The sequence below is a fragment of the Glycine max genome, chromosome 2 (genome assembly GCF_000004515.6).
Source record: "Glycine max cultivar Williams 82 chromosome 2, Glycine_max_v4.0, whole genome shotgun sequence".
Classification (NCBI taxonomy): Eukaryota; Viridiplantae; Streptophyta; class Magnoliopsida; order Fabales; family Fabaceae; genus Glycine; species Glycine max.
In genome coordinates this window covers 30,753,037-30,758,634 of record NC_016089.4, presented here as the reverse complement: position 1 = coordinate 30,758,634, position 5,598 = coordinate 30,753,037, and the positions used below count along the sequence as shown (strand labels likewise).

Below are 5,598 nucleotides of genomic sequence, written 5' to 3'. Positions count from 1 at the left end.
TGATGTCTTGTATACCATGAGTTTCAATGCCGAGTCACGAGTTATCAGACTGGCCATCTATATAATTTGTGAAGGGCAATGGGATGATATGGCAAGCGGTCAGAAAATACAAATGATGGAAAGTGGGTGTTAATATATTGAGGCATCAATTCTCAAAAGTAACCAAGTAGGAACTTGTGATGGTTGTGATTTTGTGTGGTTCTTTGTTTGTGTGTATTCCTTCCAAGTCTAACTCCCTGGTGTGTATAGGGAGTGATGGCTGGACGAAATGATTGTGCGATAGCTGATGCCCTTCAAGCCTTAGCTCAGGCTATAGGGAATCCGAACAGGGGAGAAGCTAGTGGAGCTGTTGAGTACCAGGGGTTGGACCGCTTCCAACGAAACAACCCTCCTTCTTTCAACGGAGGATACAACCCTGATGGTGCTCAGAACTGGATAAGGGAAATTGAGAAAATTTTGCGAGTTATGGCATGTCCGGAGGGGCAAAAGGTTGCTTTTGGTACACATACTTTAGTGGAAGAAGCTGAGTACTAGTGGGAGAATACTCGCCAATGCCTAGAGGCTGAAGGTCAAGATATGACCTTGGAAGTCTTCAAGAGAGTGTTTTTGGAGAAATACTTTCCTGAGGATGTTAGGAACAAGAAAGAGATGGAGTTCTTGGAGCTCAAGCAGGGAAACATGACTGTGGCTGAATATGCAGCCAAGTTTGAGGAGCTGGTGAGGTACTTTCCCCATTATCAAGGGAGAGATGGTGAAAGTTCCAAATGTGTGAAGTTTCTGAATGACTTGCGATCTGAAGTGAAGCAAGCTGTGAATTACCAGGGTGCTCGTCAGTTTCCACTCTTGGTTAACATGTGTCGGATTTGGGATGAAAACTCTTAAGACAGGGCAAGCTATTATACGAGTACAGGTCCAATGAGGAACAAAAAGAATGGGCCTCAACATTGGGGAAAACCATACTCGACCCCTCCTAAGCAATATGGTAACCGCCGTGACAATCAGAGGATTGTTTCTAGGGGATTTGCAGGTGGTAGTGGTAGCAAACCCAATACTTTCCCTACTCATATCATTTGTTACAGATGTAGGAAGCCAGGGCACATCTCCTCAAATTGTCCAGATAAAGATATAATCTATTTTAATTGTGGACAAAAGGGACACACTCAAAGAGATTGTTCACGACTCAAGAAAGAGCAAAATGGTGGAGGCTCGAATGGTCAAACTGGACATCCAAAGGCCACTGGAAGAGTCTTTACCCTTAATGGTGCTGAAGCTTCGAAATCCAATGATCTAATCCAAGGTAAGTGTTTCATAAATGGAATTCCTTTACTTGTGTTGTTTGATGCCGGTGCAACCCATTCTTTTATATCCTATTCATGTGTTAGGAAATTTAAGCTACCTGTGTCTTCTTTGAATAGAAATCTGATTGTAGAAACCCCAACTAGTGGTTCTGTGTTAATTTCTTATGTTTGTTTGGACTATCCTGTGGAAATTTCTAGTAGAACATTCTTGATTGATCTGATTTGTTTGCCTTTGAGCTAGATTGATGTTATTCTTGGTATGGACTGGTTATCTTCCAACCATGTCTTGTTAAACTGTTTTGATAAAACTGTGGCGTTTGATGATTTTGGAGTGAGTAAGGATATGATGTTTATCTCTACCAACCAAGTTATGACATCTTTAAAAGAAGATGGTCAAGTATACATGATCTTGTCTAACCTAGTGACAGAGACAAGGGTTTCCATGTGTGACCTCCCTGTTGTCAGAGAGTTTCCTGAGGATATATTTGGTCTGCCACCCGAGAGAGAGATAGAGTTTTCCATAGATCTGGTACCTGGTGCTGGACCTGTATCCATAGTCCCTTATAGGATGTCTCCTATAGAGTTATTCGAGCTTAAGAAACAGTTAGAGGAGTTGTTGGATAAGCAGTTTGTGAGACCCAGTGTGTCTCCATGGGGAGCACCAGTGTTGTTAGTGAAGAAGAAATATGGGACCATGAGGTTGTGTATAGACTACCGCCAGTTGAATAAGGTGACGGTTAAGAATAAGTACCTTTTGCCTAGAATAGATGACCTTATGGAACAACTGGTAGGAGCTTGTGTGTTCAGTAAGATAGACCTTAGGTTAGGTTACCATCAGATTCGAGTGAAGTTTGAGGAAATACCTAAGACTGCTTTTAGGACCCGTTATGGTCACTATGAGTATGTAGTCATGCCCTTTGGTGTGACTAATGCTCCAGGTGTGTTTATGGACTACATGAATAGAGTCTTTCACCCTTACCTTGATAGTTTTGTGGTGGTATTCATAGATGATATTTGGTATACTCCATGACTCGAGAGGAACATGAAGAACATTTGAGGATTGTGTTGCACACCCTTAGGGATCGACAACTCTATGCTAAGTTGTCCAAGTGCGAGTTTTGGTTAGAGAAAGTTAGTTTGCTAGGGCATGTGATATCTCAAGGGGGCATAGTCGTAGATCCATCTAAGATAGAAGCCGTTCTTGAGTGGGAGAGTCCTAAATCTGTTTTTGAGATTAGGAGTTTTCTGGGTTTAGCAGGATACTACCGGAGATTCATAGAAGGTTTCTCCAAGTTAGCTTTACCTTTGACTAAACTGACTCGTAAGGGTCAAGCTTTTGTATGGGACACCCAGTGTGAGCATAGTTTTCAGACCCTTAAGAAAAGATTGACAACCGCTCCAGTGTTAGTTTTGCCTAAACCGAGAGAACCCTTTGAGGTATATTGTGATGCATCAAAGATGGGTTTAGGAGGAATGTTGATGCAAAATGGCCAAGTAGTGGCCTATGCTTCTAGACAACTCAAGACTCATGAGAGGAATTATCCCACTCATGACCTGGAGTTAGCTGCTGTGGCTTTTGCCCTTAAGATGTGGAGGCATTACTTGTTTGGCTCTAAGTTTGAGGTGTTTAGTGATCATAAGAGCCTTATGTACTTATTTAGTCAGAAAGAGCTGAACATGCATCAAAGGAGATGGTTAGAGTTTCTTAAAGATTATGATTTTGAGCTTAGCTACCATCCCAGCAAAGCCAATGTAGTGGCTGATGCCTTGAGTAGGAAATATCTACATATATCTGCCTTGATAATTAGATAGATGGATCTCCTAGAACAGTTTAGAGACCTTAGTCTTGCATGTGAGGTTACTCCTTATAGTGTGAGATTAGGAACTTTGAGGATCACTAGTTAGTTACTAGGTGATATCAAGGAGGGCCAGAAGATTGATCCTTTTCTAAGGACTCAGTTAGAGACTATAGAGTCAGGAAGGGACAATAGTTTCAAGGTTGGATCGGATGGAGTCTTGAGACTTCAAGATAGGATTTGTGTTCCCAATGTGCCTGAACTTAGGAAGATGATCCTAGAGGAAGGACATAGGAGTAACTTGAGCATACATCCTGGTGCTACCAAGATGTATCAGGATTTGAAGATGATGTTTTGGTGGCCAAACATGGAGTGGTTAGTGAGTTTGTGCATGCATGTTTAGTCTGTCAGAAGGCTAAGATAGAACACCAGTGACCTTCAGGGAAGTTACAATCCTTGGAGATACCCCAGTGGAAATGGGACAGTATTTCTATGGATTTTGTTGTTGGACTACCTAGAACCCCCAAAGGTTTTGATTCTATCTGGGTTATTGTTGATAGGTTGACCAAGTCTACTCACTTTATTCCCATTAATATCAGATTTTCCTTGGAGAAGTTGACCTTCCTGTATATTAGTGAGATTTTCAGGTTACATGGTGTGCCATCTAGCATAGTGTCTGATAGAGATCCTAGGTTTACCTCTAGATTTTTGGAGAGCCTAACCAAAGCGTTGGGAACCAAGCTTAGACTAAGTTCAGCCTACCATTCTCAGACTGATGGCCAAACTGAATGGACCATTCAGTCATTGGAGGACCTTTTAAGGGCGTGTGTCTTAGAGAAAAAGGGAAGTTGGGAGAGTTTTCTGCCATTAATAGAGTTCACTTACAACAATAGTTTTCACTCTACCATTGGCATGGCTCCCTATGAAGATTTGTATGGTAGAAGGTGTAGGACACCTCTATGTTGGCTAGAGCCCGAAGAAAACCTCACCTTAGGACCTGAAGTGGTACAACAAACCACCGAGAAGGTGAAGTTGATCCAAGAAAGGATGAGGATCGCTCAGAGTAAACAGAAAAGTTACCAAGATAAGAGGAGGAAAGACCAGGAACTCGAGGTTGGTGATCATGTATTCTTGAGAGTCACTTCATGGACTGGGGTTGGTCAAGCATTAAAATCCCGAAAACTCACACCTCACTTTATCGGTCCTTTCCAAATTCTTAAAAGAGTCGGTCCTGTGGCATACCAAATTACATTACCTCCATCACTTTCTAATCTTCACAATGTCTTTCATGTGTCTCAACTCCGTAAGTATATCCATGATCCATCACATGTGGTCGAATTGGATGAGGTACAAGTAAAAGAGAACTTGACATATGAAACATTGCCTTTGAGGATCGAGGATAGACGAACGAAGCACCTAAAAGGGAAGGAGATTCCATTGGTCAAGGTGATCTAGGGAGGTGCATCAAGAGAAGATGCCACGTGGGAATTAGAAAGTCAGATGCGAGAAGCTCATCCATCCTTGTTTGAGTAAGGTAAATTTCGAGGACGAAATTTCTAAAAGGGTGGGAGAGTTGTAACACCCTGATATATATATTATTAGTAATTATATTTAATGTTTGAATATTTTGTTGTGTTATTTGACTATATGATAGACTTGAATGAGTTGAAGTATGCCTTGAACTAGTCATGTGTGAATTTCTTGATATAGATGTTGAATTATGTGGAGTTTTGTTGAGCTAAGTTGAAAGTATGAGATTTTAGATTTTACCAAAACCTAGTTCAATAAAATCGCGACACCGGATTCGTTAACCGTTGGATCGTCTTAAAATGTTTTCTGGATATCCCTAAGACAAGTTTCTACAGTTTGACCGTTGGGATCTTGAAAATAATAACTTTTGGTCTCCTGCTAAGCGAGAATGGCACGCTAAGCGCAATTCCAACCAAGGGGAATTGCGCTGAGCGGCCCAAAGCTGCGCTAAGCCCAATTCCAACCGAGAGGAAGTGCACTGAGCACTCAGAGGGTGCGCTAAGCAAGCCCTAGTGCAGAGGAGCCTGCACTAAGCCTAAATCCTTGTGTTAAGCGCAAGAAGTGGACTTCAGCTTAGCACGACAGGCCCGCTAAGCGAAAGTTACAGGATATAAATACATCCTTAGCGTGAAAAACACAATTTTCACTCTCCTCTTCTCCCAAAAACGTCTCCCAAACCCTAAAACCTTATTTTCCACCACCCAAGACCACCGGTGGCCGTCGTGAGCCGCCATTTCTTGCCGTTGGACCCCCACACCAAGAGGAACACTTTAATCGGAGCGGAATCCTTAGAATCCTCCTCGAAGATTCAATGGAGAAAATCCCTCAATCCTCCATTTCAAAGTTTCTCTGAGGTAATCTTGAATTCTAAGCCTTCTCCTAGCTAGTTTGAGTTCCTCTTAGTGTCTCTTATGTGTTTGGTACTGTAATAGGGTGTTTTTACACTTCCTTTGAAAAACCCTAGAGAATGAGAC

General features: G+C 42.0%; 1 pseudogene; it reads left to right on the top strand.

Moving 5' to 3' along the window:
* Positions 1–255: 255 nt before the first annotated feature.
* LOC121174214 (uncharacterized) lies at positions 256–4,549 on the top strand (annotated as a pseudogene).
* The last annotated feature ends 1,049 nt before the right edge of the window (positions 4,550–5,598 follow it).